Source organism: Bidens hawaiensis, unplaced genomic scaffold (assembly GCF_021521415.1).
Source record: "Bidens hawaiensis isolate Kalapana, Puna unplaced genomic scaffold, B.hawaiensis_p1.1 tig00031117_1, whole genome shotgun sequence".
NCBI lineage: Eukaryota > Viridiplantae > Streptophyta > Magnoliopsida > Asterales > Asteraceae > Bidens > Bidens hawaiensis.
In genome coordinates, this window is record NW_027495217.1 from 1 (window position 1) to 23,818 (window position 23,818).

Below are 23,818 nucleotides of genomic sequence, written 5' to 3' on the forward strand. Positions count from 1 at the left end.
GAAACACTAAGTGACCCCGGCAGATTACGGATAATCTTAGGGTCAAGTAGATGTTTCCCACGAGGGTTAGGTCCGGCAAAGATGGTTATTCTTCTGATGACCTGCAAAACAAACACCGTGAGCTCGTCACTGAGAAGGGGGGGGGTACCTCCTTGTGACCACCCTCCGGCGTGAGAATCAGACTAAATTGCTCTGAATATAAATGTATATTAAGAGAAATAACTAGCGCAGATAAGATATGTGATGGTATAAGATAGTATATGATAAGATGTGATCAGATAATCATACCGTTCCAAGGTGTTGGAGTATTTATAGCCGAAGGTAGGTTTCCAAGTAGGTACAGCCAGATGTATAATATTCCTTTTCTACCAACTGTGGGCTACGCACGTGCCATGCTGGTGGTTGGTGGGTAGGCAGCGGCTGATAGTGACATGGCCGGCTGTGTACTATTCCTTTTCCACCAACTGCAGGCTATGTACGTGCCATGATGAGGGTTGGTGAGTAGGCAGCGGCTGATAGTGACATTAAGTACTAGAGGGTGCTGCTCGTCGTACTGTTGTCAGTGAGCTGTCACCCTGTGATTGGTTCATGGGCTGCTTTGGTCAGATCTTGTCTATTTTGTCCATACCTTGGCAGGTATAGTACAAAAGATCCTCCAGAAGCGTACGGACTGGCTCATTTGGGCGGGAGTATTCCCGCCTTGCTCATTCCTTCTTCAGGTGACATTACTGAATTATTGAGAGTTAGTGCCTTGTGCGTGTAGCCTTACTATTAGTGCGGGTAGCCTCCGCTGATGGCTTGTATCCGCAGCTGCGGGAACAGGCGGGGTACTTCACCATTGGGAGGCTTTTCCTGCGAGAACAGCTGGCGTATGCGCGTAAGGTCTTCATCTCTCTGAGCATGGTGGGTCCTGCGGAACCAGTTGGTCTTTGCGCAGACGTCCCTCTTCAAGGTGAGTCTTGCGGGTCCAACTGGGCTCTGCTGGGACCTACCTCTTCAAGTCCCCCAGTCCAATGTTCTTCTTATGAATTGTTAATAAGTGAGGTGAACTTTTGGACTTAAGCAAGGGGTTTTGAAAAGGGTTTTTAGTTTTAAGGTTGTCCGTGGGGATTCTTCCCGCGGTTTCCCTAATGTCACGTGCAGAAATTCCCGACTTTTCTGCTTGATCTTTGGGTATGATGCGGGTAGGTGTGTAACTTCCTCGTAAGTCAGGAGCGTTGAGTTTCACTTGTGTAGATTCTCCACGAGGTTTTGGTAGTTTGACATAGTGATCAATTATGTCAAACAACCAATTCCATCTTGGAGCTTCAAACAATCTAGTTCTCAACGTTCCTGCTATGCGGGGATGTTATTTCCCTTTCCACAAGCATGGCCCAAAAGATCATTCTTGGTTTTAATTCCCTGCAAGTGCTAAGTATGTGAAGGGTTTCGCCTTGACACTGTACCCGCACTCGTCTTATAGTTACTTGACTTCCAAGGTATTCTTGGCTTCAATTCCCTGCAGGTGCTAAGTATGTGAAGGGTTTTGCCTTGACACTGTACCCGCACTTGTCTTACGGTTTCTTGGTTACCAAGGTATTCTTGGCTTCAATTCCCGTGCTAAGTATGTGAAGGGTTTCGCCTTGACACTGTACCCGCACTTGTCTTACGGTTTCTTGGTTACCAAGGTAAAGGGGTATATTCCCTCTTATTTTTGAATCTTTGAATCTTTTTGAATCTTTTTGATTTGCTTTATAAACGTTATATGACTTGCTCATGCATATTATTGTTTAATTTGGCACTTGTTTTGCCTCATAAACAATATATGATTCGCTCATGCATACTTTAGTTTAACTTAGCAATTTTCCAAGTGTTTTGAATAAGTTAAACCTTTCGACGCGCGGTTGTCAATAGGTTAATGTTCAGTTTCCTCTATCATGATTGTGCGGGTAGAACTGTCACTTTCATTTAGTGGGATGACCAAACTTCACCTATAACTGACCTGCGTGAAGGTTTTCCTCATGTTTTCCTTAGAAATTTTTGCCGTTTCTTGTGTTTATGCGGGTTTTGCCGCCGTCCACACGCAACGACTTACTTCCCCACTTATTTATGCGGTGAATACCGGCATATCAGTGTTTTGAATAAGTATAAAGGTAAGACTATCAACACAATGTGATAAAGGAGAATCATTTCTATTAGAAGTGGCTCTAGGCCTTTTCTTTATAAGTTTGGAATTGATCTACATGTAACATTTGCGTAATTGAGCTCCATTCCATGTTCTTAGGATGGGGGTGCCATCGAGCCTTTCGAGCCGGTATGCGCCCTTTCCCAAAACTTCTTTGATAATGTATGGCCCTTCCCAGACCGGGGCCAGCTTTCCTGGGCGTTCTTGGTTCGAAGCCTCGTTGTTACGCAGTATGTAGTCTCCGACATTGAAGTTGCAGAGTTTTACCCGCGTGTTGTAGTACTTTTGCATTTGTCGCTTGTAGTTCTCTTCACGCGCTGCGGCTAAGTCTGCGTTCCTCGGTTAGCATAAGGTCTAACCGTCTTTCCGCATCATTGTCTTCTGGCTGAATCAAGACCCTTGGTGAGGGTAAACCAATTTCGACCGGGACCATGGCTTCAGTGCCATAAGTGAGGCTGAACGGGGTTTCTCCTGCACTGGCCTTTTTCAGCGTTCTGTTTGCCCAAAGGACGTGTGGAACTTCGTCCACCCAGCCGGATCTGTGTTCCAAGAGTCTTTTCTTTATGCCGTCGACGATGCTCTTATTTGCTCTTTCCACCTCACCATTACCCTACGGGTGCGCCACTGAGGTAAAGGTGTGGGTGATTTGAAGTTCTTCCAGCTACTTTTGTAGCTTCTTGTCAGCAAAGTTGGTGCCGTTATCGCTCACCAGATTCTGGGGAAGTCCAAAACGACAAATAATAAATTCCCAAATAAATTTTTTGATATGTTTTGCGGTTGTTTGGGCTAAGGGTTTTGCTTCTATCCACTTGGTGAAGTAGTCGATAGCTACCACTAGAAACTGAACGTTCCCTGCTGCTGTGGGAAATGGGCCTGTCACATCGATGGCCCACTTCTGAAATGGCCATGAAGAGGTGACTGGAACAAGTTCATTCTTTGGGCGATACGTGTTGGGTGCGTATAGTTGGCAAGACCTACACTTTCTGATGTATGCCAGTGCATCCGTATGCATCCCCGGCCAAAAGTATCCCGCTTTATTTAGCTTAGCTACGACAGCGCGTGGACCTGCGTGTACTCCACAGATGCCCTCGTGCACTTCCCTTAGGAGGTAGCCAGCATCTTGGTTGTCCACGCATCTTAGGAGTGGGCCAAGAAAATTACGCCTGTAAAGGATGTCATCGATGAGTTGATAGTTCAGTGCTTTACAGCGTATTTTTCTTGCTTGTGTTTTTTACTCTGGTAGTATACCCACCGCAAGGTAATTTATTATTGGTGTCATCCACGTTTCTGTGCCGGTTTGGATGACACAGATTTCCTTGTGCGGGACTGATGGTGCTCCAAGGAGTTCAATGCGGATGTCCTTTCCCAAGTGGGTTAAGGCTAATGATGCAAGCTTGCTTAACGCATCCGCAGATTTGTTTTCGCTACGCTTGACGTGTATGACCTTACAATCGTTAAAGTCGCGCATAAGGGTTTTTGCTTGTGCGAGTTACAGGGCCATTGTGTCGTTCACGGCCGTGTACGTCCCGTTTATTTGGTTGGCTACTAACATGGAATCCACGTGGGCTTCCAAGTTTTTTACTCCCATCTTACGCGCAATTCTCAGCCCGGCTAAGAATGCTTCATACTCCGCTTCGTTATTTGTACTTGGAAAATCCAGTCGAATAGCGTAAGTGTATTCTTGGCCTGCTGGGTTGGTTAGTTTCAACCCTGCGCCTGAGCCCTCGTTGCTGGCTGCTCCATCAGTGTAGAGTCGCCAGACATCAGATGTCCTGTGCTGGAGAGGGTTAAGCCACCTCCTGGCACTCTTTCTCCCGCGAAGCGGGGACTTCTGCAATAAAGTCGGCCAAGACCTGGCCTTTTATGGCTGGCCTCGGCTTGTACTTTATCGCGTATTCTCCCAATTCTATTGCCCATTTGGCTAGGCGTCCTGACAATTCGGGTTTGCCCAAAATGTTTGCGAGTTTGAAGTGGTGAGAATGGTGATTGGGTGACCTTGGAAATATCGTCTTAGCCTGCGTGAAGCCTGTACAAGTGCTAAGACTAATTTTTCCAGGGTAGAGTACCGGGTTTCTACGTCTGTTAGGACACGGCTAACATAGTAGATTGGCATCTGGATGCCTTTTCGCTTTACTAGCAGGACGGCCCCGGTTGCTCTATCTGTGGCGGAAAGGTATAGGATTAATTCCTCCCCCGCTTCTGGTGCTGTGAGCGTTGGGAGTTCGATCAAGCGTGACCGAATTTCCTGAAAAGCTGCTTCCGCTTCTGGTGTCCAGCGGAAGTGCGTTTTCTTTAAACAGTTTCTCAATATGGACACGAATGGGAACGACCTATCCGCATGGTTTGCCAAAAAGCGGTTAAGTGCGACTAGGCGTCCATTCAGTGTCTGAGCTTGCTTGATGGTAGTAGGTGATTCCATTTTGATAATGGCTTCGACCTTTTCAGGGTTCGCTCTGAAGCCATCTTTAGTAACAATGACTCCTAAGAACTTCCCTTCTTCCATCTTAAAGGAACACTTGCTCGGGTTGAGCTTCATGTTTATCTTTCTGAGCGTGTTGAAAGTTTCTTCGATGTCTTTCAACATCGTTTCTGGGTCAGTGCTTTTGATGACCAAGTTATCCATGTAGACTTCCAAGTTCCTCCCAATTTGGGCATGAAACTCTTTGTCCATCAGGCGTTGCGTTGGTATGTGGACCCGACATTCTTAAGTCCGAATGGCATCATTTGATAACAAAATGTGCCATCGGGCGTCCGAAATGCGGTTTTGTCCTGATCGTCAACGGCCATGTGGATTTGATGGTACCCCTTATACGCATCAAGGAAGCATTTAAGGCGAAACGGTGCTAACGAATCTACCTTAAGATCAATTTCGGGTAACGGGTAACAATCTTTGGGGCATGCTTTGTTTAAGTCTTTGAAATCTATGCACATGCGCCATTGTTTGTTAGACTTCGGTACCATGACGGGATTTGCAACCCATGTTTGATATCTGCTAACGCGTACGATGCCCGCGTCAAGGAGTTCCTTGACTTGGGTTCTACACGCGTTAGCTTGTTCCGCCCCCATTACTCTGCGCTTTTGTATGACTGGCGTAAAAGCTGGGTCACACTTGAGCTTATGCTCTGCCTTACTTCGAGGTACACCAGTCATGTCAGCTGGTGTCCACGCGAAGATGTCAGCGTTTTTCTGTAGTAAGCGTTTGAGTAAGGTGCGCGTAGGATCAGTGACTGTTGGGCCAATGGTAACAGCCTGGTCAGGGTATTTGCCATTGAAGGCCCATTCTTCTGGTTCGGTGATGGTTGGTTTAGCCATCTTTGGTTTGGGTTTTGATAAGACAGATGCGATGCATACCTGGGGAATACCGGTGATCATCGCTACACCCTCAGTTGTTGGCCATCCCATCATGCCGTGGACTGAAGATACCACGGCATTGAATCTTGCCATCCTGTCTCTCCCGAAGAGAATGTCGTATGTGTGGTGTGGCTTCCTCATTACGACAAAGTCCACGTCTTCTGTGCGGGAGTGTTTCCCGTCTGTGAGAATGACGGGGAAAGATAGGATACCCAGGGGGTGTTTGTGCTGCCGTCGAACCCTTCCATCGAGGCGTAGACCGTTTCCAGGCGTTCCTTGTCTTCGTCGTCTAGCTTGTCGAAGAACTGCCTGTACATAACCGTTGACGAGGCGCCGTTGTCAGCAAGAGTGCGGGAAGTGATGTAGTGCCCCAACTGGCTTTTGATGACGATAGGGCCTTCTTTGCTGGGTCCTCCTGGCACTCGCGGGAAGCGCACCTCAGCTTCCTTCCAGGCGCATGGTTCTGTCGTTCGTCTTTTTCTTCCTCTGACGTTACTATGAACCATGTGGATGCTGATGTCAACGGGCTTTCGTCCGTTGCTTTTGTATCGGTTATCATTCTTCCCTCCATTCTTGATTGATGCCACAAGGTGTGTAAGTTTTCCATCCTTGACGAATGTTTCAACAATATCCCTCAAGGATATACACTCCTCAGTGGTGTGACCCTTTGTCCCGTGGAAGTCACAGGATTTGCTCTGATCCACGTTATGTCGCTGCCGGACCATTGGAGCTTTTGGCCATGGGAGTTTTTCGGTGGCAAATATCTCCGTGACGCTTTTGGTGAGTGGCGTCCACCGGGGGTTTCGGCTTGATGGGTGCGTGTTATCCCTTCCGCCTACTAGAGGGCGAGAGCTGGATGAGGTGTCAAAGTTTACCCTTGACTGCCAAATACCTAGCTTCCTCTTTTTGTTTTGCCGGGTGGTCCGGACGTTGTTTTCTCTAGTCCTCTGCGTGTAGAGGTTTGTACTCTGGGGAAGATCCCTACCCAGTTGCTTCTCCGTTTCGGCAAAGCGCTTGGCCGCCGTCATGATGGCATCCCACGTGGATGGCATGCCATCTTTACCCGTTAAGGTGCGGATGAGATCTTGGTCTTCCCGCGCCCTGGATGAAAGCAGCGCGAACAAGATCTTCGCTAATAGTGCCCAGACTTAACTTCTTTGAATTGAAGCACGTGATGAAGTTTAGTAAAGACTCATCTTCCTCTCGGATGCAGTTGAGGATCGTCCATTGCTCTTCAGTATACTCTTTGTTGACTGAAGTGTTGGCTGAACTTCTCCTGGAAGTCTGCCCAATCGTAGATGTGATGGACCGGTAGACGGTCGAACCACGCTCTGGCTGCCCCAACAAGCGTCATTTGGAACATGTAACACCACGTGGGTTCCGTCCAATTGCTGACGGTTGCCCCCGCTATGAACATGTTCAAATGATCGTCTGGGTCAGATATACCATCCTATGTGCCTATGTTGGACATTTGTTTGGCACTTTTCGGGGCAATTGCTTCCGCAATGTCCCTTGCAAATTTGGACGTTCCCGCATTTGTAACAGTTGGTCTGAAGGTTTTAGAGAAGTCACGTGGGTTTCCACCCGCGTTTTTTGGTTTAAAGGTTTCTCTAAAATTTCTTCTGTGGAAATCTGCTTGTTTACGCTTCCCTTTCGCCCTATGGCGCGGGTTTGCGTCACTGTCAGATTCTTCCCAATCGTCATCATACTCGCACTCATTACTCATGTTGAGCTATTGTCGAGTGTTCCCGAACTCGTCATTAGCCTGTTGGAGTGAACGTAAACGTTCATCCAACTCAGCTTGGAATTCTTTCTGACGTGCTTCTGCCCACGCTTTAACTTGATCAAGTGTTTGGCGGGGGAGCCTCGTTTGTTGTTTCTCCAACTGGGTATCAATGAATCCCAGGGGAGGATTATTTACTGCACTTGCCCCGGCTTGGGTAACCGGGGTAATGTTCGTAAAAATTGTGTACTCGCCGGTGTTTCCCCCAGTAGCTGGGGTTGTGGTTACCGGGGTTTCTTGGTCACTCGCTGGCCTTGGCACCGGAGTAACCTTAACCATCTTTCCAGAGGTTTTGAAAAAACTGAGAGAATTAGTTCTAGCTTTTATGCACGGATGGCGCCAATGAAGAAACACTAAGTGACCCCGGCAGATTACGGATAATCTTAGGGTCAAGTAGATGTTTCCCACGAGGGTTAGGTCCGGCAAAGATGGTTATTATTCTGATGACCTGCAAAACAGACACCGTGAGCTCGTCACTGAGAAGGGTGGGGGTACCTCCTTGTGACCACCCTCCGGCGTGAGAATCAGACTAGGTTGCTCTGAATATAAATGTATATTAAGAGAAATAGCTAGAGCAGATAAGATATGTGATGGTATAAGATAGTATATGATAAGATGTGATCAGATAATCATACCGTTCCAAGGTGTTGGAGTATTTATAGCCGAAGGTAGGTTTCCAAGCAGGTACAACCAGCTGTATAATATTCATTTTCTACCAACTGTGGGCTACGCACGTGCCATGCTGGTGGTCGGTGAGTAGGCGGCGGCTGATAGTGACATGGCCGGCTGTGTACTATTCCTTTTCCACCAACTGCAGGCTATGTACGTGCCACGATGAGGGTTGGTGAGTAGGCAGCGGCTGATAGTGACATTAAGTACTAGAGCGTGCTGCTCGTCGTACTGTTGTCAGTGAGCTGTCACCATGTGATTGGTTCATGGGCTGCTTTGGTCAAATCTTGTCTATTTTGTCCATACCTTGGCAGGTATAGTACAAAAGATCCTCCAGAAGCGTACGGACTGGCTCATTTGGGCGGGAGTATTCCCGCCTTGCTCATTCCTTCTTTAGGTGACATTACTGAATTATTAAGAATTAGTGCCTTGTGCGTGTAGCCTTACTATTAGTGCGGGTAGCCTCCGCTGATGGCTTGTATCCGCAGCTGCGGGAACATGCGGGGTACTTTACCATTGGGAGGCTTTTCCTGCGGGAACAGCTGGCGTATGCGCGTAAGGTCTTCATCTCTCTGAGCATGGTGGGTCCTGCGGAACCAGTCGGTCTTTGCGCAGACGTCCCTCTTCAAGGTGAGTCTTGCGGGTCCAACCGGGCTCTGCTGGGACCTACCTCTTCAATAGGGTATACACATTTATATATATACATTTTCAAGAGACTTTGTGCAGTATGTGGTGTACTTCTAGCTTAAAGACTTTATTGTTCAATATGGTGTTGTGCTTTCTGTTGTTTAAGTTGTAGCTTTGATGTGGCTGAGTGGGGATACACGTTCAATGAGGGTAAACGTAATATGCCTACAGGGGTTGTACCAAACAGCTTAATGACTTGTACATAGGTTTATGGGTGTTTTTATTTAATATATTTTATACTCTCCACGTGTTCATATGTTGTTATTTGTTCTTTCTATTCATTTCACCCTTGATACATGGCTTTCTTTTTCATCTTTCTCTGCCGATGAAGATATAGGAGCCTGAAAACATGGTCCTGTTTTCTAGAGAGAGAAACAGGGAAGGGTTTTTAGAGAAAGAAAGGTGTTGCCCTGTTGTTGCCGACAGTTTTCAGGCTGTTTATGGTGGTGGAAGACGTGTGCGACCCTTTCTCTCTCTCTCTCTTTCTTTTGTGTTCAACTCGATAATAGTGAGCCGAGGCTCATTTGACAAGTTGATTGCTATATGTTATCTAAGAAAATGGGTGTCGTCGGGGGCTTTCCGGCCGTCTTTGGCAACGAATGTGATTCTCTTCCGTAACATGTGATAACGGCTATGATGTTGCGATTGGAGTCATGTGAGCCAATATGAGTCTATTGATCATACCGATTTGTGGTTGTTTGATCTTTTTCAGGTAAGGACAGCCCCCGACGCCTCAAACGGCAACACAGACAGTGGCGTTGCAGAGTTTGTGGCGGCCTAAAAATAGGGCTTTCGAGAGGTTGTAAAGTCGGAGTATTAGAAAGCATTGAGGTGGTTTTTCGAATTGGTGATCCGTTGATGGCCGGGTTGACGAAAGAGCCAGCGCTAAGTTGTGTCCATCAGATTTATGTAGATCTGAACTACTAACTCAATATATGTTCCCTTATTTTCTTAAGGGGCCACAATTTATTGAATAGTTTTTCGTTTAATATTTGTTGACAACAAAAGTTTTATTTTTCTACTTGGTTAATTTTATATATTAATAAATATTAGTGTTTGAATGGCATTGCTTAGGGTAAATTTGCTTGGTCAAGTAACAAAATACTTATATTATTTTGTAATAATTATATTATTTATAAGAGCGATAATCTTATAATACTACATATGTATGTTTCTACAAGCTAACAAAACCAGCTCAACGCCTGGGTTGTAAGAACGATAATCTTACAATACTAAACATGTATGTTTCTACAAGTTAACAAAACCCAGTGCAACGTGCAGGGTTGTAAAAACTAGTTATGTAATGGAAAGAGGTAGAATGGTCTCTTCGTTAAATATGAACATATATGAACTTTAATTTTTTAAAAATATTATGATAAAATGGTCATTTATTAAATTGTTATTAATGAATAAGGGTATATATTTATATATAAAGTTCATATATATATATATATACACGATACTTTAGCTATTTTGTAAGGGCATATATGATATGCTAATTATTTTGTAAGGGCATGTACGATTAATTATTGTGTAAGGGCATATATAATATTTTAATTTTGTTTGGGTATTTGTGATATTTCTAATGTTTGTAAGGGTGTATATAAAATTAATCCTTAAAACAGTTATGTAAATGATAAATAAATGCCAAATAAATTTTATAGGTACATTTTATAAAATTTTCCACATGATATTATGTTCATATGATCATAGAGATTTCCAGAAATGAAATATAAATGAAATGGGGTGAAGGTAATAAACTAAGACTTATATTATTATACACATTACAACACTTATGTTCGTTTACATTCAAATATATCTATACTAAACTAAGGGGTACCACCAACCAGTGCTCCTTTTCAAAGTAATGGTTGGATATGTGACGCATTATGTAATACTTAGGATATAAATTATAATAATAGTAATAATAATAACTTAAAGTGAGTCTACATTACATAGATTTTACCAGTTTTCACATTGTTATACTGTTTGGTACACCTCTGCCCGTAACCCCTGGATTTGAAGTCGGTATGAGTAGCTCATAAGGTGGAACTCCATCACCACATCTATTCCTCAGCCTTAGATCAGCATTCCTTTTATTTATCTCATTTTCTATTCTTTTAATTTCCACTGAAAATCTATAGAATGCCTCAATAATCTTTGGTTCACATGGCCACCTGGTGTAACATCTTTTCTCTCTCCAAGATACTCCTCCTCGTGTGAATGTGCTGAGATTATATCAATTATGGCCGTGTCGATTGTATCAAACTAGGCAAGGAAGCAACAAAATATCCGTGTGGATCCGCCATGAAACTTGCAAACTCAAGTTCATGTTGTCGGGGTATAAGTTTTTGCATAAGTGGTGGCCTATTTGGAACATATCCACCGTAGTGATACTGCCCAAAATTAAGCGCTGCATGTTGCCCTGTTGATATCCATATTAAAGTTGTTAATATCTCCGTAAGTTTTGGAGTACTTAGTTCAGGCCACCAATTAGCATCACGAAGATCAGCGTGCCCCACGTTAACGGCTTCACTATACCATGAGTGTGTTGGTATTCCTGTGTTAGAACCGGAAATAATAAAATAGAAACAATAAATGATAACGGTGAACCGGGCTTGTGTTTGACACAATTCCCTTAAACAGATTCGCGGTATGTTCCCAGGATACTCCGGTTCAAAGCAGTAGCAGACTGCCGGACTTGATCACTTGTCTGAAACGAAACCGTAATAATGCTGCAGCGGAGAGGATGAGAGAGTTGTGTGTTTTCTCGGGTTGTATGAAATGAAGCATTTCATCTAGTTTTATAACAATAAAACTCATAACTTGTAACATCCGTAATTTGAGAATTATTAAATAACGGAAAGTTTTATTATTATTGGTGTGTCGTTAGTTTGGTTGTGTGCGTGTTTGTATTTGGATAAGATTGGAATAGAGGTGGATGGTAGGGCCCATGACTCCCTAAATAAGGCCATCCCCCATCCTTTCACTATTTCTTTACACAACACACACACTAGAAAACACACACTTTCTCTCTAGCATTTCGGATTCGGATCCAAGCAAAAGTAAGGAAGATTTTGGTGTTCAAGTGCCTTCGAATAGCAAGGACACGTCCAGATCTACGATCTGAACCAAACCCGAAGCAAAAAGGTGGGTTTTGATTTAAAAGGTTAAGTTTTTTTTAGGACTATTGGTTTTTATTGGTCCCAAGTATTTCATTTTTGCCAGCGCTGGTCCCCACTATCACTTTAACTGCCAACAGTCCCAACTTTCACACATGTGTCTGCCACCAGTCCACGACTAACCGAGTACTAACTCCGTTATGTTTTAGCTGACGTGTCCATCCTACGTGTTAAAAAACGTTGACGTGGCTGCCTGCGTGTATATTAATAACAAAAATACATAAACAAATAATAATATCATTAATTTCTAACTAAAAACCCCCAAATAAATAAAATTACATACATACATACCTTGCACTGGGAACACGAGACGGGATTTCAACCTGGAACTCAACCGGAAGTCCTAGGAACCCATGAAACCGGTCGAATGTAACGTGAGTCAAATGTTGGACGTCTGTCGGCCGACCAATTTCCATTTGACGGAACTTAGGTTTCGATTCGTCCATCCGATCATCAACCCGACACGCCGCCATTGATTTCCGGAAAGCTGCGATTATTAACTCCAGTATGGAGAGTTGACTTTCGTCTGACCTTCTGTTTCCTCCGCCGCAACCTGTGACGGCAACCATTTGGGTCATTGGGTGAGTGAAATTGAAGTGATTTCGTCTCCTCCTGTATGTAATTTTATGCCTACAACAGATTTTGTAACCTGTTCGATCGATTCAATGATTGAATTAGGGTTTTAATTTGGGGTTGTTCTTGATCGTCGATCGATTGGAGATATCGAATTTGGGTTTATGGTTTTTTGTTATTAATATACAGGAGGAGACGGGTTTTTGTTATTAATATACACGCAGGCAGCCACGTCAACGTTTTTTAACACGTAGGATGGACACGTCAGCTAAAACATAACGGAGTTAGTACTCGGTTAGTCGTGGACTGGTGGCAGACACATGTGTGAAAGTTGGGACCGTTGGCAGTTAAAGTGATAGTTGGGACCAGCGCCGGCAAAAATGAAATACTTGGGACCAAAAAAAACCAATAATCCTTTTTTTTATGGTTAGTCTTGACATGCAAACCGATAGAGGGATAGATCGGGGTGTAAGATGGAAGAAAAACATGAACTTGATAAGTTATAACCCCACGAGAGTGTTATATGGTAAAAATGTGATGTTCGGGCCTTATAAAACGCAAGTATACAAAGTTGATACAACCCAAAACCCTTGGAAAGGGTTAAATTGGGTCCTAAGGGAGAGTCGTGGAGTGAAATGGCCATAAAAAGGTAAAAACGAAGAAAAAGAAAAATTTCGCATCGCATAAGCCATGGGAAGCGAAAAAGGTTATTTCGCATCGCATGACCATGCGAAGCGAAAAAGTTTCATGCGAAGCGAAACAGTTCCATGGGAAGCGAAAAAGCATGTGAAGCGAAATTTTCATGCGAAATTGTTTTTTTTAAATTGATGAAAAACGTGGCCCGATCCACTTTCTGATGCATTTTTGTTAAATGACTGTTAGTGAAAATAAAATTTTTTCGAGCTGACCTGGCAGCTCAACCCCAGCCAAGGGCTCTGCCCCTTGGACCCTGCTAGGGGCTGCCGCCCCTAGACTCCCCTACCAGGGGCACTGCCCCTGGACCCCCGTTAGTTGATGGTTTCATTCACCTAGATGTAAGAAGTAGTTGAAATGGATAATTGATACCCGTGCCTTGTTACACAGTTAGCCGTGCACAGATAAGGAAGGGCATCACACTTAACTCCTAGAGAAACAGGACCCAGGTGAGTTTCTAGCCCCATTTCTGTGTTATGTTTTGGGGTTGTGCGCATACTCAATGTGATTAGTTAATACACTTACCTTAAGTGGTAAGTGTATGCCGTATGAATGTTTATAAATATACCTAATTAGTGTAGAAAGAGTTAAACGTATGTGTGAAGAGGTATATGAGAACAGATATAGTTAATGAAAGAAAGGTATGTACGATATGTGTAGTGTATGAATGGTATGTATGATATGTAGAGTCGAAGAATAAAGGGTTTCCTACCTTAATAATATAGGCGAAGAATTAAGGGTTACCTACCCTAATAATATAGGCGAAGAATAAAGGGTTGCCTACCCTAATAATATAGGCGAAGAATGAAGTGTTGCATACCCTAATAATATATGCGAAGGTTATAGGGCGAAAGGCTCTTTAAAATCGTAGAAAGGTTTATGTATGTATAAAATAATGAAGGTAAGTAAAAATAGGAATGTATGGAAGTAAGAATGTAAAGAATGAGAATGAAATGTATGTTACCTGCTTAACTAGAACTCACTCAGCGTAGCTGACTTTTTGTATGCACGCAGGCAAATAGGTTGAGGCAGCTGGCTTGAGGAGGGACACATGGCATGAGCTAAAGAGACTGGTATCTATGAAGAAGTGTCATGACTGTCATATGTTATGTCTATGAAAGGATATTTTGTATGTTAAGACAAGATTCGATGTTTTGTAATGTAATGTAAGAAGTTTTTTTTAACTATTCCGCTAAAGTTTTAATTAACTCTGATTTTAGAACTGTATTTATGAGTAAATCCAACGCCAATGTAGGGTTTCTGGGATAGGGGCCTTACATAACTTATTGTTGACCATTAGTGCATAATAATAACTAGTAATTATCATAATAATGGTCATTAGTGCTTAACTAGAACTCACTCAGCGTAACTGACTTTTTGTATGCACGCAGGCAAATAGGTTGAGGCAGCTGGCTTGAGGAGGGTCACATGGCATGAGCTAAAGAGACTGTATCTATGAAGAAGTGTCATGACTGTCTTATGTTATGTCTATGAAAGGATATTTTGTATGTTAAGACAAGATTCGATGTTTTGTAATGTAATGTAAGAAGTATTTTTTAACTATTCCGCTAAAGTTTTAATTAACTCTGATTTTAGAACTGTATTTATGAGTAAATCCAACGCCAAGGTAGGGTTTCCGGGATAGGGGCCTTACATAACTTATTGTTGACCATTAGTGCATAATAATAACTAGTAATTATCATAATAATGGTCATTAGTACAATGAAACTGAAAGATAATAATCATTACTGATTAATGATCATTAGATCATTGACTATTCAGTTAAGAGAAACTGAAAATTAATAATCATTACTGAATAATGATCATTAATGTCATTGACTTTCAGTTACGAAATGCACCAGCGAGCAGTCTCAAAAAACAAGTGTAAAAAAACTGCTTCACACAGGCCAGGTTTTCGGAGTTGCATTCGTGTCCGCGGGACATGCGGGCACGCACGAGTTCGAAGAATTTAAGTCCAGAAACCCAATTTTGCACCCCCCTGCGCACGGGTAGGAGTTGTAGTAAAAGACATCACAAAGCTTCAAATGAGTAGTAAAGGTTGCACCTTATAAACCACTCTTCACTTTGTTCTCAAACCGATGTGGGACAAGTTTTACCACTTCCATTTTTAAGACATTCATTTACACACAAATATACCCAAAATTCCAACAATCCCCCACATGAATGGAGGTCGAAACAACATTATTTCGATTAGATTTCAGTAGTTGAATCTTGCATACAATAGGTAGATGTTACACTTCGAACCTTTTCTTATGAAACGCACTTAGCCCACTGACTCTGAGTAGACAGCGATGTCTTTGAACTCATTTGTCGTTTGTGTAGACGACAATGCACTTCACACAAGACTCTCCCTGACAAAGTTAAGTCCTCATAGTTATGTTCGTTATTGTCATGAACATGAGCCTGGTTCTGCGAGAGCCATTAAGTATTGTACCCCAACAATACCCTTCGAAGCGCCCCCACTTCTCTCTTACATAGATGATTCACCATGTATGGTTACCTTAGTCTAATCATTAAAAGCCATAGGCTTAGCCTCACACTTGTCACTTTTAGGAATGGACTAGGAAGTTTACCAACCATGTAGTAAACTACCTTTTAAATACATAGGGTTATTCCCCCCACAGTGACCTCATTAATTCATATAATTAGGTTTTCCTATTGAACTCAATTCTTGGAATCTCCAATCTGTTGAGTTAGGTTTCCTTCGTACGAACCTTTAATTTTTCAAGGGCTTTAGTCCCATTCCCATGGACGACTTCTGAACTAACTCTCTACTTAGGCCTTTTTTTAGCGGATCCGCAATATTATCCTTTAACTTCACGTAGTCAACAGTGATAATTCCAATAGAGATTAGTTGTCGTGCCATATTATGTCTACGTCTAATATGTCTGTTCTTACCATTATACATTGTGCTATGAGCTCTGCCAATTACCGATTGGTTATCACAATGTATACAAATGGCCGATGCTGACTTAGGCCATCTTGGTATATCCTCAACAAATTGACGTAACCATTCTGCCTCTTTGCCCGCTTTATCTGGGGCGATGAATTCTAATTCCATCATGGATCTAGCTATAACCGTTTGCTTAGATGATTTCCACGATATAGCAGCACCTCCAAGTGTGAATACATACCCACTTGTTGCTTTGGAATCATTCGTGTCAGATATCCAATTTGCATCACAGTGTCCTTCGATAACTGCCAGATGTCTGTTATAATGCAACAACCCGTATTCCCGAGTGTATCTTAGGTACCGAAGAAACTAAATCACACAGTTCCAATGAATTGAACTTGGGTTGCTCGTGTATCTACTTAGCTTGCTCACAGCATATGCTAAGTCTGGTCTAGTACAACTCATAAGATATGTCAAGCTTCTAATGATTCTTGAGTATTCCAACTGGTTAACGGGTTCACCTCTATTCTTTGCTAGATGTTGACTCGTGTCAATGGGAGTTCTAGCTACATTAGAGTCATTAACATTAAAGTTCTCAAGAATTTTGTTCATGTAATGGGTTTGAATTAAAACAAGTCCATTTTGGGTTCGTGTGATTTTAACTCCCAAAATCACATCCGCAAAACCCTAGTCTTTCAAGTCAAATCTTGCCTTTAACATGTTCTTTGTGGACGTTATGATCTTGTCATTGCTTCCAGCAATGAGCATATCACTACGTATAGACACAGAATGACATATCCATTTGATGTGTCCTTCACATATACACATTTGTCACATTCATTGATTTTGAACCTGTCATCAAGCATGATGTGATCAAACTTTTGATGCCATTGTTTTGGAGCTTGTTTCAACCCATACAAGGATTTTACAAGTTTGCAAACTTTCTTTTCTTGCCCAATGGCTATGAAACCTTTTAGGTTGTTCCATGTAAATCTCTTCCTCCAGATTTCCATTCAAGAAAACTGTTTTCACATCCATTTGGTGAACTTCCAGATTTCTAATGGCGGTGATGGCAAGGACTAACCTAATGGAGGTTATTCTCGTAACTGGCGAATATGTATCAAAGTAATCTAAACCTCTCGTTGTTTATATCCTTTGATCACCAACCTTGCCTTGTACTTATCGATGGTGCCATCTGGTTTCATCTTCTTCTTGAAGATCCATCGATATCATAGTGGTTTACATCCTTGAGGAAGATCCACTAGTTCCCAAGTATGATTTTGTAAGATAGAATATATCTTACCTTTGATGGCCTCCCTCCACTGAGGTCCTTCTGAGGAACTCACCGCTTGTTGGTACGTTTGGGGTTCCTCTTCTACCATGTAGGTAAAGAAGTCAGAGCCGAAGGATTTTTCAGTCCTTTGCCGTTTACTCTTTCTAATTTCGACTTCCTCTATCTCAGATTGTTCTCGAGGTTCATCTCTTGCACCCTCATTTTCTAGAACAATTTCCTTAACCGATCTAGAAGAACTCGGTTTTCCTTTATCCAAGCATGGGAACATATGTTCAAACCATGATGCATCCTTGGATTCTAGTATGGTGCCTTTGTTTATTCCAGGTTTCTTGGAATCATGCACAAGAAAACGACATGCACCACCAGGACGAGTATATCCTATAAATATACAATCCACTTTTTTGGGTCCTATTAGTAGCCGTTTTGGTGGTGTTACTACTAACTTGGCTAGGCACCCCATACTCGCAAGTATTTATATGATGGTTTATTTCTCATCCATAATTCGTATGGAGTTACATTTTTTTTTCTTATTGGGTATCATGTTTAAGACATAATTCGCCGATAAGATTGCTCCCCCCCACATGTCTCGGCTTGTACCAAAACTTATGATCATGGCATTCATCATTTCTTTCAAAGTGTGGTTCTTGCGTTCCGCTATGCCATTTGATTGAGGGGAGTAAGGAGGCGTGGGTTCATGTATGATTCCATCTCTTTCACACAAATCAACAAAAGGTGAAACATAGTCACCTCTCGGTCACTCTTTACTCTTTTGATTTTCCGATTAGTTGATTCTCAACTTTGGCTTTAAAAAAGATAAACTTATCAATAGCCTCATCCTTATTCTTAAGTAAGTACACATGGCAATACCTTGTACTATCATCAATAAACATGATGAAGTACTTACTCCCTACACGAGTAGGAATTACTTTTAGATCACATGCATAAGTGTGGATCATCTCGAGGGGTTCGATGAATCATTCAATCTTTTGAATGACGATCTTGTTTGTTTTGCTTCGACACAAGTTAACTTTGGTGACCATAATCGAGAGATTATCAACCTCATGAACCATATTCACTTGTCGAGCATTTTCATTCTATGGAAGCTTACACTCATTGGCCCTATGGCCTTGCTTTCCACAATTGTAACAAGTTCATTGGAACTTTCTTTTATTATTAATATTAATATTATTATTATTATTTATTTATTTATTTATTTTAAATTCTCCCCATAGGACCAAGGTTGGAGCCTTTCCCATTTTAAAGTCCAAAAACTTAGACACCGTGAACTTTTTAGCACCGACATCTTCTGTTTTGTATTTACGGTCCAAAGACTCCCATAATTCTTTGACAGTCTTGGCCTTGCATTACACATTGTATAATGCATCCACCATACCATTCAAAACATAATTCCGGCACAAGAAATCCGAATGATTCCAAGCCTGAACCACGCTCACCGAATGAGCATCCTTTCCCTTTTATCAACATGGGGAACGGTTTCAGTCAAGAACCTCGCTAGGTTCAACGTGGTCAGATAAAAGAATATATTTTGCTGCCACTTTTTAAAATTCACAACGGTGAATTTTTCCGGTTTCTCAGCATGAGACGTAACTGCATTAAGCAGTGGTGCAACCAAACTGGTTGTGATAGCAACGATCATGGCTGTCTGAAACGAAAGTGATCATGCCTAGGATTCCATTCTGTTTGAAACGAAAGACACATGAACAATTAGTAAGCCAGACTTGATCACTTGTCTGAAACGAAACTGTAATAATGCTGCAGCAGAGAGGATGAAAGAGTTGTGTGTTTTCTCGGGTTGTATGAAATGCTTTCTGGAAGAGGGGGAGGGGGCTCTAAATGAAAAACTAATTAAATTGAATCTCCGTACAAGTCTCGACCCCCTATTAACTTTGCTTTCTGCAAGTTTTCCTGAAAGTTGCACACTACTTGCACCCCCACTGCGAGTTTCAGTCATGCGTTGCACTCACCGACCCCACCCAAGAAAAAATTTCGTCATTTTTTCTTTAATGGTATTGTATTCGTACCTTCGTATTAAATCTGCTGGAAGTCCTTCTAAGTCGAAGCGCCACCAGTCACGATAAGCAGCACATACCATCTCCATGCTATATTTTCCAGGTGAAAAGGAACTCTCTTTAATTCCTTCTGCAGATATAAGGCTCTCACGGGCCACTGCATTTGTCGCAAGTGCATGTTTCATGTGGAGACCGAGAAGCTCGAAAATTGGATGCAGTGAGCTCAAGTGTCGGTGAGTGGCGATTATGAATGGTTCCTTACATGCGTGAACACGTAACCTAAATTTACATATATCATGTTGTCAATAGTCATTTATATGCTTTGTTTGTCATTTGGTAATGTTAATCAGTTTTGAAGTTAGTTTGTGATGTGGCATGCGTAATTTGTTTGTTTTAGTTCATATACAAATTTATTGATTAAGAATACAAGTGATATACAATTAACTATGAGCCAATTAGAAAAAGTTTTCTAACTCAACAACTATATTATATTTGACATACCAATGATGGATATGTTGGTGAACACCATTGTCATTAGAGCATAAATGAGCTTTGCCTAATTTCCACTACCAATAGGTGGTTGCATCAACTGGAGGAGTGAGAACTTGTTTTGATGGGGTATTTGTGTCGTTAGGAGGAAGGCTAAGTTCGATTGCAATGGCCTTTAGAGTTCCAAGTGAAGTCAGGAAGAAGATTGTACGAGTTGCATATGCTTTTCGGTCTTCTTGGGCATTTATCCTCTCTAGAAATGGAAGGTAAATGTCGTGATAATCCAATATGTAGAGCTTATTTTCATCCAAGGCCTGAACATTAAAAGATACCCTTGAAATCTAAATAAGAAATCCAACACAACTTATTTCTCAACCGTTTATGTTCTTATATTATGCCAATCCTTGTCAATTATACCTGTTGTATGGACATCCCATTGAGGTGGCCTACAATATGTGCCTCTTTGATACCTGATTCTGGTGGTCCATACATTGAAGGATCAAGTTTGCTCACTGGAGGAAATTCCTGTGGAAACAAAACCGAATGGTATAATGGTTAAAATCAGTTTGATTGAAAATATAGGTCATGCGCTGCCGCCCCCATCTATTTCACATCACCAAACGACTGCCCACAAAACACTTATAACGGACTTTTTTACTAAAAAAAATCAAACTTTGGAACTTCTTGTTTAGACCAGCCGTTCGTCTAATATTCGGACGACTCATCTGATAATAGACGGTTAAACTTTGTAAAAATTTTAGTTACAACGATTGTCCAACCTCTAAATGGACGATTGTTTGATACGGCGCGAATTAGATATCTGAAGATGTGTGTATAACCGACCCCTAAAAAATATTTAGGAACATTTAACATTGATTGTTCAAGTCATGCTTACCTTCAACTTCTCTAAGCTAACAGGGTTCATCCCAGCAAGGGTTTGGGGACCAAGTTCATCTTCTTGCACGTACGTAGCTTGTTATATTCCCTAAAATGTGTGTGATGTTATTTTTTTATGATTTACATAAAAATGCATGATGCTTTTTAGAAAGACTTTTTTTACAAAAGGCGACACTTACAGAACATGTTTTTTGGAGTCTCAAACTTGAAGATTTCTTCTATATATCTACTTATATCAAAAAACTTCAATAGTCCATGCATATTCAAACTCATATTAATATTACATTGTGGTATATTTTTATAAAGACGAGTAAATTTTGTAAAATCCCTGGAATTCCCGTTGGTGAAAGTGGCCACCATGGGGGGAATATTGTGCAACATCCCCTTCCAAATTCTCATGAGGACATCTTTGCGCCTCCTTCCCTCCAAAACCTCATCTCTTGGTACATAAATTGAAGAAATCATGGTATTTATCGAGGTTTCAGTAGTTACATCTGTGCATAACATGGATAAATTTTATTAATTTTTGACGAAAAGTTTGAATTTCTTATTTTATGAGAATGAGATAAAAACACATGTCCAAATGGTTTCTAGTAAAGAGACAAAGTTTTCCGGTTTTCAGATGATCTGTCATTGGAAATGATGGAACTTAAAAATGCTTGTCGTACGTGTAAGCACTTGTGACCGTTCTCCTATATTATGTCATTGCAAATGACGGATCCATTATAAATAAAACCTAACATGTTTACTTTTTGATTATTATATGTTTATTTGATTATACAAGTGTTGACACAAACTGCAATAGTTTAGGTTATGTCATTTCAAACAGTGAATCACTTAGAAACCAAAGACTTTCGTCTCTCTCTAAAAAAACAAATAAGGCTTGTGCTTTAATCTCACTTTACTTTTTAAATAAAAATCAAAAAAGTTTCCCTAAAAGTATTTGTAGGGTTAATAAAATCAAAGTTACCTGTAATCGTGGAGGGACGTCCGGTTCGACAACGTCTAGGATATGGGTTTGTTTCACCTCCTAGTGTTGGTCTTGCTAATTTAAGTCCTTGATCAGGATTTCCAAGATCTTTATACATTTCATAATCATATATTCTGTCTGAAGGTAACCTTAGTCCATTTCCATCACCTCTCTTATTTTCTAGTTCCTTTGCTCTCAAGTATACCAGCCCTAGAGGAGTTTCACTTGGTAAATATGCCTATTAAACCATCGATCAATACATAATATCAATGGACTTTAATGGACTTTCTTGTAGATATAGGAAATTAAACGTATAACAATATTAATATTTAAGAGTAAATTGCTTTTTCTTCCCTGTGGTTACGATCCATAACCCTTTTAGCCAGAAATAAGTCTTTTGGATGAATTAATCCTTAAAGTTTAATCTTTTTTTTTTCTTTTTTCTTTTTTTTTCACGGTTTTCAACAATTAGGCTAACTTTATCCATTGCAATTTAGAACCTATGTGGATAAGGTTAAACCATGCTTAGTCATAACTCCCCTCCTTGTGGGGCGTTATACAACACGTGTTGGCCACGTCGGCGGGAGGGAGGGGTATGACAAAAAAAAATGGTGTGCCCTATAACCCCTTTGCAATCATTACTCATATTTGATCAAACACGCATACCATGGGCGCCATCTACATGGTGCCTGGAGCAAAAAAAAAATGCCCATGGCGTCCCAAGGACGGTGTTCGGGGTGCTATGGAGGTGCTATACCGCTTTATCACGTCCACTGCACATGTTCTTAATAAGGATGATATATATATGCACCTTGTTGGAAAAGAATATCCTTTTGTCTTTGCTAACGTGAGTTGGTTGAATCCATGAACTGCATGAAAAGTGAAATAAACCTTCAAGGGAGATGGTCTCCAAATACAACTCCTTGTTGTAATTGTTTCTCACCAAGATGGCCCCTGGTTCTCCAAAGTCTTCATCAATTTCTAGCTCAACTTCAAAGGTGAAGCACCCTCTACCTTTAGGTTTGCGAGTGGTACATTTGTACCAGTCTCCTACACATTCTTTGCTCACCTTCGGCTTCATGGTACCTAGCATGGACGATTGAAGTAATAATATACGGTCTTATTACACAAATTTTATTGCATTATGAAAAAGGGATAATGACCAAAATGTCTGTTTAATAGCTTAATGTCGACAAAATGTTCATTTCATCAACCAAGACCCATATTCTCCACCCTAAAAGTCGTCGACTACATTATTTTTAAATATCATTACTCTATTAGTTGCAAGGTTTTTTATTTAAAAATTGTCGGAGCCGAGCAGATTATTCTGGCATCCAACAAGATTATTTTAACTTCCAAAGAGATTTATTTTGACGTTTGAAAAAATATTTATTTTGGCTTCTGACGAGATTTTGTTTGACAATAATAATAATTAATTTCCATAGAGTAATAATTAAAAGTGATAGAACCAACGAGTTTTAAGGTTGACATTATATATGGGGTTGGCTTGTTAAATGGACATTTTACCGACCATGACCGGTCTAACGGACATTTAATTTGATCATTTTCCCTTTGAATAATCTAGAAAAACAATCATACTTGGATCTAGCTGAGTGCTAACAAGTTGAAAGCCAACACCCTTTTTCTTCTTCTCAGACTTGCTTAAGATCTTTTTAAACCATGGGAGCTTCATCAAGAGAATCATCAGCGCCATAATCATCATCTTACCGAGCTCAACTTCCTTCTTTATCTTGACACTAACTGTTGCAGTTACTTTTAACATGGACTGAGATACCCTTACTTCCTCCATAAAATATTGCTCCACAACATTTAGGCTACACCCTATGCTACTCTTCTTCTTGGAAGAAGAAATAAGCATTGGAAATTTATGTGTAGTTTGTTCGCCACTAACGCTGATAGAACGGGTAAAAGGGTAGATTGGATCGGTGAGTCTTGGGATAAAAACGCTTTTTGTTCCCAACATGGTAGGGGCACAGAACTGCCTTGAGTCATTTGGTATTATATATATAGGGTATACAGTTAGGAACCTTCTTAGGCTTATTTGTTTGTACATAGTACAACTTAATTTGTATATTTATGTTCAACACTAATAAGCAAGAAA

The 23,818-nt window shown here is 41.2% G+C and overlaps 1 pseudogene; it reads right to left on the bottom strand.

Moving 5' to 3' along the window:
- Nucleotides 1-10,626: 10,626 nt before the first annotated feature.
- On the bottom strand, nt 10,627-23,575 carry LOC143581620 (lipoxygenase 3, chloroplastic-like; annotated as a pseudogene).
- Nucleotides 23,576-23,818: the final 243 nt, after the last annotated feature.